Source organism: Canis lupus, chromosome 6 (genome assembly GCF_003254725.2).
Source record: "Canis lupus dingo isolate Sandy chromosome 6, ASM325472v2, whole genome shotgun sequence".
NCBI classification, from domain to species: Eukaryota; Metazoa; Chordata; class Mammalia; order Carnivora; family Canidae; genus Canis; species Canis lupus.
The window spans coordinates 45722518-45736602 of NC_064248.1; the positions used below are offsets into that span (position 1 = coordinate 45722518).

General features: G+C 34.7%; 1 long non-coding RNA gene across 1 annotated transcript; it reads right to left on the reverse strand.

Annotated features, from left to right (window-relative positions):
- Positions 1-2853: 2853 nt before the first annotated feature.
- LOC125755206 (uncharacterized) lies at positions 2854-11942 on the reverse strand. Its single transcript, XR_007411072.1, has 3 exons — positions 11596-11942; positions 4956-5314; positions 2854-3025 (listed from the first exon to the last, which is right to left on the reverse strand). It is a non-coding gene; the product is annotated as an uncharacterized LOC125755206 (long non-coding RNA).
- Positions 11943-14085: the final 2143 nt, after the last annotated feature.

Genomic DNA, 14085 nt, shown 5'->3' on the forward strand with positions numbered 1-14085 from the left:
TGCTGAGAAATGCTTATTCTAAGCAAGTTGTAAATTGAGATATATCTCACCTCTATGGTGAAGAGGTTTTTCCTCTCTCACTAACTTCACATCTGTAATACTTTTGCCTCCTTTGCCAGATCCCAAGTTCTGAATTAGCCTGTCCATCCAGTGATCAAAGTTCCCTGGTACTTCACTCTGCTACCTCATAGGGCTAATGTGAGGGGGAAATGATGATAGTTAGCTATATAACATCATTATAACAACTTTTCCTAAATTGCTTATCCTTATAAGCATCATGTGTGGTAATTAATAAGCCTCATTTTATAGGTTAAGAAATTAAAGCACCCAAGAGAACTTAGGTATGTTTTCCAAGGTCACAAAGCATATAAAATGCAGAATTGAGATTCAGAGTCTAGTCTTGTTATTTGATCATGTGTTATGCTATCTTTCAATAAATCAGAAAAATATAAATCAATATCTTAATTAACTAATATAGTCTCCTACATATAATGCTTTAATACCCAGATAAATCTAAAATTTTTCAGAAGTTTAATTAATAACGCCATTAATTAGAACTTTTAAATACTGTGGCAATAGCATTGGATAAAATTGTTTTATTATGTTATATGTTTGGTTTTTGGGAATGCTTCTGTTGACTACATAGATCTAAAATAGCCTACTCAGCCAATAATTGGCTTACCCAAAACTCTGATATACTTCTTTCATTTTATTATTAAAAATACATATGAAAGGAAAATAATTTATTGACTGTTACACATTCTAATCAAATAGGAAATAGATATTGTGATAGTAATTGGTATTATTATTACCAAGAAAATTACATCATCACCAGTCCCTCATTACATTACTCCACTTTTACAGTCTCTATTTCATGTAAAAAACATTTACAAATGTAAAAATCTTTACATTAAATGTATTCAATCATCCCGGCAATAATTTATGCTTGACACATATCTATCTAAGTTTATACAGTTAAGGAGGGGCACATGGCTGGCTCAGTCCATGGAGCATAAGACTCTCTTGATCTTAGGGTTGTAAGTTCAACTTCCACGTTGGGGATAGAGAGTACCTAAAATCTTAAGGGATGCCTGGGTGGCTCAGCAGTTGATCATCTGCCTTCGGCTCAGGGCCTGATCCCAGGTTGCCAGGATCGAATCCCACATCGGGCTCCGTGCGTGAGGCCTGCTTCTCCCTCTGCCTGTGTCTCTGCCTCTGTGTGTGTGTGTGTGTGTGTCTCTCATGAATAAATAAATAAAAATATTAAAAAAGGTAAAATAAAATCTTAAAAAAAAGATAAGGAATTTTTTTAAGATTTTATTTATTTGACAGAGAGCATGAGCAGGGGGAGGGGCAGAAGGACAGGGAAAGAGAGACTGCTCCCCACTGAGCAGAGAGTCCAATGATGTGGGGCTGGATCCCCAGACCTTGGGAATATAACCTGAGCCAAAGGCAGATTAACCTACTGAGCCACCCAGGCATCCCAAGGGTTATACATTTTAAGTAATTTTTAATGTCACACAAGTTTTGGGGTTGACTAGGAGAAAAGAATGGTCAGGGCACCTTGGTGGCTCAGTTGGTTAAGTATCCAACTCTTGGTTTCAGCTCAGATCGTGATCTCAGTGTTGTGAGATGAACCCCACACCAGCACCCAATGTTGAGACTGCTTAAGACTCTCTCTCTGCCTCACCCTCCCACTCTCTCTCTCTCAAATAAATAATTTTTTTTAAAGATAAGAATTGGCCATCAGAATAATTTAAAATTTCAGCACTTTTCATGTACCTGTTGACCAAGAATATGTCTTCTTTGGGGAAATGTATACTTAATTCATTTGCCCACTTTTTAATCAAGTTATTTACTTTTTTGCTATTAATTATTTCTGGAGAAATGCAAATCGAAAACACAGTGAGATACCACTTCACATGTATTAGGATGGCTGTTACCAAAAAATGTTGATGACAATATGGAGAAAAGGGAATTCGAGTATAATGATGGTGGGAATGAAACTGGTATGGCCTCTATAGAAAACAATGTGGAGTTTTCCATTTGATCCAGTAATCCACTTCTGAGTATGCAGCCAAAAGAATTAAAATCAGGATCTTAAAAGAAATATCTGCACACCCATGTTTATTACAATGTTACTCACAATAGACAAGCCATGGAAGAAGCCTACATACCCATTGATAAATGAATGGATAAAGAGAATGTGGAAAAAAATAAAAAATTAAAAAAAGAGAATGTGGAATATACATACAATGGAATATTATTCAGTCTTTTTAAAGAAGGAAATCCTGCAATTTGTGACAACATTAATGAGCCTAAAGGACATTATGGTCATGAAATAAGCTGGTCACAGAAAGACAAGTTCTACATGATACTTTTTCTAGGAGGAATCTAAAATAGTCAAACTCATAGAAGCAGAGAATGAAATGGTGCTTTCTAGGGGCTGGGGGATGGGTGAAATGAAGTATTAATCATAGGGTACAAAGTTTCAGTCACAAAGATGAAGCCCTAGAAACCTATTGTATAGCATAGTGCCTATGGTTAACGATACCGTATTATATTTTTAAAATTTTGAAAAAAGAGTAGATATCATGTTAAGTATTCCTGTCATAATAGTATTATTATAATTATAAATTATTATATTTACATATAATTATTATTAAATAAAAGGGATGGGAGGAAAGTTTTGGAGATGATAGATTTCATGTTACAGATTGTAGTGATGTTTTCACAGATGTAAATAAGCAAAAAGAGTCATCCTGGTTATGGATTTATGAATTTAATGTGTAACAACACTTATACTGTCACAATGTGCAAATATATAGAAGTATTTATATAAAGAAACTGGAAACTGAATTATTAATACATAATTTTCATATAGAATATGAGCACTTATTGGGATGCCTAGGTGGCTCAGTGGTTGAATGTCTGCCTTTGGCCCAAGCTGTAATCATGGGGTCCTGGGATCAAGTGCCACTGGTAGACTGCTTCTCTCTCTGCTTATGTCTCTGCCTCTCTGCATCTGTCATGAATAAATATTTTTTTAAAATATGAACACTTATGTATCAATAAGCCACAATTGAGTGGCTTATTAATTAAAATTTAAATAATTTTAATTAAATTAATTATTTAAATTAAAATTAAATAAAATTTAATTAATTAAAATAATATTATTTTTCATTTACTTACATTTTAGATACAAACTGTTAACAGTAAGACAAATCAACATTTTTATTTCACTTAAGCATTATTTTCAAAACTGCTCTTCACCTAAAGTTATAGTATTCGGGGCAACCTGGGGGGCTTAGCGGTTTAGCGCTGCCTTGAGACCATGGTGGGATCCTGGAGACCCAGGATCAAGTCCCATGTTGGTCTCCCTGCATGGAGTCTGCTTCTCCCTCTGCCTGTGTCTCTGCCTCTCTCTCTCTGTCTTTCTCTGTCTCTCATGAATAAATAAATAAAATTTTTAAAAATAAATAAATAAAGTTACAGTATTCAGAAAAAGAAAAAAACTAAAATATAATCTTTTTCCTTTTTTTAAAAAAAGTGACAACCTTTGGTACAGAACTGTGACATTTCTATAGTAGTAAACTCTATTAGGTGGTTTATATGCTCCTCAAGTAAGATAGGTAAAGTATGGTCCTTTGCATGTTGTTCAATTTGGCATTCTTGGGAGGCTTTCTGCCACTGATGATTAATGTTTCTAATAAAATCACTGTTTGCTAACCATAGTTTGGTGAAAGCATCAGGACCTTGAAGGGAGAAGAAGAAGAAAAAGAGGCTGAGGAGGAAAATGGCAAGGAGGAGGAAGTGAAAGGGAAGGAGAGGAGGCACTTGTTATAGGAAGAAGAGGAAGCAAAGAGGAAGAAGAAGATGCAGAAAGCAATTGACATAATACAGAAAGCTCACTAGGACAAAAGCAAAGTGACTCATGTACACTCACCAAAGTAATACTGGGCAATGCACTTTCAGAATGAAAATACATTACAAACTCTCTGTAAAAAAAGTAGTGATTTGTGATGTAAAATTTAACCTTAATTACCAGAATACTTAATATATACCTAATGCACTTTATTTATATTAGATAAATTGAGTTAGATAATAATGAAATTTATCACATGATCCTTCTCTAAGATCACGCCTTGCTACTGTTGAATTGGGGAACCAGAAACAAATAAAATATAATAATATTATAATTGACTTCTCTTTATCATATGCATTGGCTCCTAACCTCCTTGGGAGGTTTCTGGATGTAATCTGAAAGCACCCCCCATACATGGGACAAGGAGAGAAGGAAGAAAGAAGCAGATTACTCCAGATTGGTAGGTGACAGTTTTGATGAACACGGGAATTTACTTACTAGGCTTGTCTTTGGCAGCTGCAAAATGAGTAGTTTTCTGCACCAGCCCAGCAAATCTTTAAAGTTTGTATATAGAAGCCTTAACTAAATTAGTCACAAATAGGGACACCTGGGTGGCTCATCAGTTGAGCGTCTGCTTTTGACTCAGGACAAGATCCCAGGGTTCCAGGTTCGAGTCCCACATTGGGCTCCCTGCAAGGAGCTTGCTTCTCCCTCTGTCTATGTATCTGCCTCTCTCTGTGTGTTCCTTATGAATAAATAAATAAAATATTTAAAAAGTTAGTCACAAATATTGTCCAGAAGTTCTCAACACATGTTGCTCTATCAATCCTTGAAAGTGGCTCCCACTGTAGGAACAGTGGACAAGACCATATATTCCAAGAACAGGGGTTGGGGTAAAGAGCCTCAATTGCCCAAGTCTAACCTGAGTGTCAACTGGTGGTCACGTCTTCTTGATGGCCTTACCCAATAATATACAACAGTAAATCCTGTCAGTGAAGTGCCATCTATTTGCAGCCATGCTACCCCTTCACATTGACATGCTCATTGAAGATTCATCATCATTTGCTGAACTATTATAACTAAGACTGACCTCTTTGCTTCCACACTTGTCTTCCACAATCTCTTCACTGTTCTATAAGTGGAACTGAAGTGTCCTGTCATTGCTTTGAATCCCCTTCCCTGTTAGACTCCAAAGTCTTTACAGTGTTTTCCAAGCATTGACCTGAACTACTTGTCTCCTTCATTGTCTTCCTCTATCATGTTCCAGGCACAAATAGCTGGGGTGCCTAGGTGGCTCAGCTGGTTAGGTGTCTGCCTTCAACTTGGATCACAATCCTGGAGTCCTGGGATCCAGCCCAATAGCAGCCCTCCTGCTCAGTGGGGAGCCTGCTTCTCCCTCTCCCTCTGCCCCTTCCTCTGCAGCTGCTGCTGCTTCTGGTCTCTTTCTCTCTGTCAAATAAATAAATAAAAATCTTAAAAAAACATTTTGTTTTAATAACCCAAGGATGTCCTTATTTCCTCTGCCTAAAATATTCCTAATGCATCTACATGACTCTTTCCTTCGTGCCATTAGGTCATTTGACTGTACATTTACAGTGGAGGGAAACAGACCAAGTAACATAGCAAATGATAGGAAGTCTGTATGACAATTTGTGACACAGGCTAGATTAAAGCTTAACGTTACCAGACAAGTAAATAATCCACTATAACACTTTGCATCATAGTATGTTAATTGATGTTTATTTCAAGTTCATTCTTAATTTGAATTTACATAGAACTTTATGTATATTTTATAGTCTCATTTTTGTGATTGTTGCATGTCAACTTAATTTTGATTCTACAAATAAGAAATATTTAATGCTTGGAAAGAATCAGGGAGATTAGACCAATTTATTCCAAGGTTTAAAATCCACTCTAAAACAACTCCTATAAAACCATAGAGCCCATGAAAGCCATCAATCATGGGAAAATTACTATTTCAGGAAGCATTGTATTCCTTTTGCTGGAAGCCCTGATGCAAAATTCATCCTTATAATGAAGCAAAATCTAAATTCTTTCATTTTCTCTTTGTTGTTATTAAGTTTAACTTCCCTTGCTTTCAATTATAGTAATGTGCATATTATGAAATTTTTGTTTAAAACCTAATTTACTTTTTTTTTTTTTTTTTTTTTTTTGAGAAAGAAGAGATAGCAACAGAGGGAGAAAAAGAAGCAGGCTCTCGGCTGAGCAGGGAGCTTAATCAGGGCCCAGTATTGGACCCTGGGAACATGACCTGAGCCAAAGGCACACACTTAACCAACTGAGCCATTGAGGTGACCTAAATTTTACTAATAATTTTAACTTCACTAGATCGAGATCAACTGTTATGACCAATTTCTGAATGACAATAAGAATACTTTCAGCTTATTCAGTTATTTATTAGCTCTACCTTGCAGATACTGCTCACACATATCATCAAATTATATTATCAATTCTCTAAACTCTGAAACTTTGCCCTTTGGCAAATCTCCTAGAAGATGAGAAGCCATATGCAACAAGGACAAGTTGTCTAAGCTTAGGATATTCAGAAGCAACCACCCAGCATTCAGCTGACCTCAGATGCATGAGTGAACCCCTTTGGAATCAGCTGAACTCATCCCAAATCAGTCTAACCATAGATCTTTGTGATGGGGTGGTCAGTTTATTTTTCTATGCCACTGAGGTTTTGTGGTCATTTATTAAATAGCATTGTGTGGCAATATATATTGACACAAATGATTAAAAATTAAAGAGTTTAATTAGTAAATAAAATTTCATGTGATATAGACTAAAATGTGGTGTAAAAATGAAAATTCTCAAATGATGTCTTTCTATAGAAAATTTAGAAGGTGACCAGGTAAAATCAATTGGAATTTGTGAATAGAACATACAGGTGACATTTCTGTGCAGGAATTATTTGAAAGCCTTTCATACTTTAATTTATTCAACGGATATTTATTACCAGACAATAGAGATGAAAAATGTTGCCAACATATGTGTGCCAGAGAAAGCCATGGCAAATAGACTTAATCATTTCTTCCTCAAAAGAAGTTGTTATCAAATTTGTTTTGCATAAGCATCAAAATGGGTGCTAGTTAAAAGCTGGGAATAGAATAACCAATTTCAGACTCAAACTTTTATGTGCAGTTTAGAAATTGCTATGGCAAAATGTACTCCAGATGATTCTAATATATTTGGTTTTCAGATTACACTTTGAGAAACACAGAGTATAAAATATGCAAATACACTTAAAAGTTAAAAAAGACAAATGATGGAGCTCTGAAGTAGAAAACTGATACTTAAAATACGGGAAGAAAAATAGGCAAAAACAAAATTGAAGAGAATGGTCTTAACATTGTTATTCAAATGTCACCTTTCAATTAGGCCTTCCCAAACCACTTTATCAAAAATTTCAACCATCAAGTGTCTCTAAGACACTTTCTAGCCTCTAATCTTACTTTATTTTTTTAAATTTTAAAAAAATCCAGTTGTCATAAATATCCTCTATAATAGACATTATTTAATGTTTTTAAAAAAATATTTTTATTTAGAGAGAGATCTCAAGCAGTAGGTAAGGGCAGAGCAAAAAGCAGGCTCCTCGCTGAGCAGGGAGTCTGAAATGGTTGAAGAATAGGAAGTCAGAGAAAGGGCAGCCCTGGTGGTACAGCGGTTTAGTGCTGCCTGTAGCCCAGGGTGTGATCCTGGAGACCTGGGATGGAGTCCTCTGTCAGGCTCCCTGTATGGAGCCTGCTTCTCCCTCTGCCTGTGTCTCTGCCTCTCTCTCTCTCTCTCTCTCTCTCTCTGTCTCTTATGAATAAATAAATAAAATCTTTTTTTAAAAAATGGAAGTCAGAGGATATTGAAGCATGGTAAGAATTTGACACAGCACTGCTATTTTAAAGATTTGGAAAACCCACATGAGAAGAAATGACCCTGAAGGTTGATACAACAATGAGAACATGGTGAGTTCTTTTTTCTTTATTTTAATCACATTTTTAAAGGCAATAAAAATTCTTGGAAACAGAAAAGAATAAATTGCTAAAAATCCATAAGTCAAAGAAGTTAAGACCCTTCCCAAGATAAGTTGACAAAATTCAGCCGTTTTTTACTGGAGACATTTTCAAATTGTGGACAAGCATAGAGAACCTGGAAGGAAAAGGCAAAGAAGAAACATAACTTTTTAGTAGTTCAATAAGGGTGATAACCGGGAAGTTCAGAGGACACAGGAGACTAGGAAAATAGAAATCAAATCTTCCAAAAGGCAGAGTGAAATCACACCTGTGGTACTTGTGAAGACTTGACAGAAAAGGCACTTATTTTGAAAACATTGTCAGTAAGATGTGCACACAATGTTGAAGCCACAGGGGCAAGGGGACACTATAGAGTTAAGATAAATCTTTGAATTGACAGAAATGAATCTCTTGTAATCTTCTGGGGTAAATAATATTGACTTGGAAAGCTCTCAACCAAAAGCTTGTGAGAGCCATATTTAAGGAAAAAGACAAACCAGGGGTATACAAAGTCTATCAAGACTGCAACAAAGGCCAATTTATCTTAATTTCTTATTCAATTTAAATGATTAGCTATTCTGCTACTTGCCTTACAGAGGAAAAGGTGAACTTTATTAAGAGGGCTATAATATCATCTAGAACCTCTAGAATTATGTCATTGAACATTGACAGGTATAAAAAAGTTCTAAATAGGCTATAAATAAGAAAAAACATGACCAACGATCAAAGAAAAGGGCAGAGAATAAATATATTAGATTGGATGTCAAAGATCCATATATCAGAATTTACAAACGAATACTTAAAAATTGCTATGATTAACGTTCAAGAACACAGTGAAAAAATAGACAAAAGTTAAAGAAATTTACCAAAGTATTAGATTCTCAAAAAGAAAAAAAGAATAAGTTGACACTACAAACAGAAAATAAAATGTGATATCTGAAATTATGAATAGTTTTAAATGTACCTGCTAAAATAAAATTTCAGTTACCTAAGAGAAAGTCCATAAAAAATACACAAACTACAGTGGTGAGAAAAGAAATGTAGAATAGAATAGAGCACAGAGATATTTTGGACACTCTTCAAAAGTCTATTATAATTATAATCCAAGTCTTGAGAGGAGAAGAGAGAAATGATGGGGCAAAAGTAGTATTCAAAGGAATAATGGCTAAGAAAATTTTTAAATGATATAAGACTCATAAGTACAAGAAATCTAATTATACCTTACACAGTATATACAAAAAGAAAGTTTAACTAGGCACTTCACAGTAAAGCTGCTGCAAAGAAAAGAATAAAAAAATAAGTCCTAAAAGCCAGCCAGAGGAAGAAAGATACCTTGTTTTCAAAGAACAACCAACCATAAGAATGACAGCTGTCTTCTCACCACTAATGATGGGAGTCAGAAAGCAGTGGAATGACATCTTTGTATTTCCAAAGAAAAAGTACTGCCAACCTAGAATTCTAAAACAAGAGAATATATTCTTATCCATCAAAAATAAAAGTGAAATAAGGATGTCTGCAGACAAAGACTGAGGGAAGCTGTCAATAATAGGGACATAGTTAAAAATAAAAGTCTAAATTAAAGCCAGAACTTCAGGTAGGAAAAAAATAATCTAAAATGTGAACAAAGAAATATAGAATAGAATTAAAATACACCACAAAAATGTAAATAAATGAGAGAATGTAAGTAGTTGTTTAATGTACAAAACAATTATAGAAATGTCCTGTGAAGCTTAAATTATATGTAAAACAAGGCACCATCACACCAATAATACAAAATGGAAATGGTTTTAAAGATTGTAATATACTAGAAGAATAGGGAAAGTAGAAAAAGAATGACTTTATTGGACTATAATTAGGCACCCGTAATTTAATATATATAAAGACCTATAAAAATATTAATGTACAAATCACAAATTAATCAAATGAAAATAAAATGAAATAATAAAAATAAATAAATAAATGCATCTTAAAAGAGAAAAGTTTTCTGCTCTCTAAGACATAACTAAGAATATGCAAAGGCTAAAGTCAGACTGAGAAAAAAATAGTAATTCATTTAACAGACAAATAATATATATCCAGAATATCTAAATAGTTCTTAAAACTTAGTAACAAGAAGATAATCCAAAAAAAGGTAAAAAACTTGAACAAAAGCATCTCATAAAAGGAAGTACGCACATGACAATAAATACATAGAAAGATATTTGACATAATTAGTTATCAGGAACATGCTAATTTAGAGCAAACTCAGATTCTACTCCACTCAACTCTGGTTAAAAGAAAAATAAATAAATAAATTTAAATATGCCAATTGTTGCTAGGGACATAAAACAACAGAATAGCTTATAAAATGCTGGTGGGAATGCAACATTTTAACCTGTCTGGGTAAATCACTGGTGTTTTTGAAGTGAAATATAAACCATTATTCTACACCTAGGTGTTTCCCAAAAAGAAATGATAATATGTTCACATGCAAAAACTTGTGTGAAAAAGTTCATATTAACTTCACTTAATAATTATAAAAACATAAAGGTGAATGGATAAACAAATTGTGGTATATCCATAAATAGAATTCTACTCTGAGTTAAAAAAAAAAACAAACTAGTAATTTACATAACAATATAAATACATCTCAAAATAATTGTGTTGTGTAAAAGAAGCCTGACATGAAATAATTCAGGTTGCAAGTTTCTATTTATATGAAAAGCAACAAAAGACAAAATAAATTTAATAGTAACATGAAATAGATTATTATTTATTCACACCAGAGGTGTGAAAGAAGTTGATTGCCAAAGAGGCATGATGGTACTTCTTTTGAGGTGAAGAATGTGTTTTACATCTTGATTTTGGTGACGGTTATGAGTATGTATATTTGTTAGAACTCATGAGACGTATAGAAAATGGGTGCATTTTAAAATATAAATTCTAGGGATCCCTGGGTGGCGCAGCAGTTTGGCGCCTGCCTTTGGCCCAGGGCGCGATCCTGGAGCCCCGGGATCGAGTCCCACGTCAGGCTCCCGGTGCATGGAGCCTGCTTCTCCCTCTGCCTGCCTCTCTGCCTCTCTCTCTTTCTCCTCTCTGTGCATTCTCATAAATAAATAAAATCTTTAAAAAAAAAATTCTATTTCAATAAAGTAGATTTTTAAAAAAGATAACGTCTCAAATAGGAAATATAAAATGGGAGTAGCTATATCTTTTTCATAACAATTATGTAATAATATAATGGATTTAATACAAGTAAAAGGTTAAAAAAATCATTTGCCTATTGCTTATTCAACAGAGACCTCAAATAAGACAGAATATTGACAGTAAAATGATGAAAAATGACTCAACAAATTTCAAATAATTTAAATCATACATAATTAAAGACACTTTACCAAAGAGTATATTCATAATGGTCCAGCTGAACGTATGACTACTCAATTATCCAGCATATTTGTTTTTATTAATACTATAAAATATTGCCACAAGTTTAGTGGATTTCATTTTTTTTTAAATTTTCATTTATTTATGATAGTCACACAGAGAGAGAGAGGCAGAGACATAGGCAGAGGGAGAAGCAGGCTCCATGCACCGGGAGCCCGACGTGGGATTTGATCCCGGGTCTCCAGGATCGCGCCCTGGGCCAAAGGCAGGCGCTAAACCACTGCACCACCCAGGGATAGCAGTTTAGTGGATTTCAATAACACAAATGTATTATCTTACAATTGTGGGTTAGAAGTCTCTCATGGGTCTCAATCAAGGTGTTGGCAGTGCAGAGTCTCTTCCTGAAGGACCTAGAGAATCATTTCCTTGCCCTTTTCAGCTTCTCAAAGTGTTCCCATTTGTCGGCTCTTGGACTCCTTTACTCATCTTCCAAGTCAGCAAGTGTGCATCCCTCTTTAATAGTTCTTCTATAATCCATTCTTCCATTCCACTCTGAACTCAGCCAGGAAAAGTTCTCATATTTTAGGGATTCTTGTGATTAGCTTGAACATACCGGAATACTCCAGGATAATCTCCCATAGTAAGATCCTTCATTTAATGATATCTGTTAAAAAATAATGATAATACCTGTAAAATTCTCTTTGCCATGTAAGGTAACATATCTACAGACTCCAAAGATTAGAATGTGGACTTTTTTAAGAGGCATTATTCTTTCTGACACATCCAATAAATTCACATGTATGCTTTTTAAATCTAAGAAAAAGCATACATGTTTTAACCAAAAGGTAAGTACTAGAGTATTCTGAACTACACTGCGTATAATAACTAAACAACAAACTCCCTGAAAAATGCTTATCAGAAAACAATGTATCAAAAATTATATTATATTCAATGGAATATAATATAGAATAGAACGTTATGATGGAATAGTATAGAACAATGATTTTTTTTTTTAGTACAGTGATAAAAAAAATATCTGTTAACTATGTATAAATATATCGGTGAGTTACAGAGACATTATGTTGAACCAAAGTAGTCAAACACAAGAGACTATCTATGCATCTTTTATTTAAAGTACAAAAACAGATAATCTAATTTATGCTATGGATGGTCGGAACAGTAACTATCTAAGAAGAGATACAGCATAAATGAGGTCTGTGGTGTTAACAATACTGTTTCTCGGTATGGATGTGTGTTGAACAGGTATGTCCAATTTGTGAAGTTTTAGAGAGTTGTTCACTTATTTGCATGGTATGTGTTCATTATAGTTGAAATGTTTATAGTTTTTTTAAAAATCATATATCCTTTAGATCAGTTTTCAGCACAAATAATAATATATGCCATTTATTAAGCTGTTACAATGTATGAACTTCTATTTGTATGAACTTCTATTTCTCAAACCAACTCTGCAATTTCGGTGTTACTGTCATTTTTCTGTGAATTTAAGTAACATGACCAATGTAAAACAGACAGTGGCTGAGCTCAATTAAAGACCTTACAGATTTGGTTTCCAAAGTCATGTTTGTTCAGATAGATATATAGACTGTTGGGGCCAGGCGGGAAGGGAAACTCCTCAAGATGGCGGATACACCAAAATGGCTGAAGTTCCTGTCACCACCTCCACTTGGGATGACAGCTTGAGCAGACCCTTACACCTCTCCTTTGGACTTCCTCAACCGAACCCAATGCCCTTCAAACCCCAGAGGAGGAAGTCACCTTTGACTGGTCGAATTGCAATCCTTCCTTTGCATAGTGAGGGTCACTCTGACTGGTTGGATTGCAATCCTTCCTTTGCATATGAGCCAACCAATAGGAAACCGTTCTGCCTTACAACGTTATGTAAACCCCCTACCACCTTGTCTTGGCGCAACTTCCTCGACTCACTCTCTTTCCCCCGTGAGTCGTGGAACCTCGCCCGAGGGTGCCTGCAATAAAATCTGTTCTTGGACCCTCGCTTGCCTTGGCGGTCTCATTTCCGTCTAGTTACTAAAAAACTTAACATAGACGATAAATAGATAGATAGATGATACACAGATAGAAGATGATAGATAGATGATAGATAGATAGATCTATATGATCTATGAAACTTTTAAATTTCTAATAATTCCAATATTTAAATGAATACATTCAAGATCTATCTATCTATCATCTATCTATCTATCTATCTATCTATCTATCTATCTATCTATCATCTATCTATATACATATATATGCATCTTAAATGTATTTAAATATCAGAATTGCTAGAAATGTAAAGTTCTATAAAGTCAATTCCACTTACATGGTCTGATAGCAGAATACTCACCTCCAAAGATGTTCATGCTCTACTTCCTGGGGCCTAAGAATATGTTTTTTTGTTTTTTGTGTTTTGTTTTTTTACATGACATAGGGAAGAAGGGATTAAAGTTACAGATAGAATTAAGATAGCTAATCAATTGAGTTTAAGATAAAAAGATTATCCTGGAATACTTGGGTGGACCAATGTAATCACAAAGTCACATTAAAGGACTTTAATGTGAAAGAGGAAGGCAGAAAGGAAGGACTGAGTCAGAGATGTGAGGATGCTACATAGCTCTGTTGAAGGGGCCAGGAGATAGGAAATGAAGATGGCCTCCAGTAGTTGGAGAAGCAAGGAAACATTGCCCCCTAGAGCTTCCCCGAGGAGCAAAGCCCTGTTTATACCTTGACTTTAGCCCAGGAAGACTCACTGAAGACTTTGGGTGGCCAGAACTATAAAATAATAAATTAATGTTTTAAGCCATGAAATGT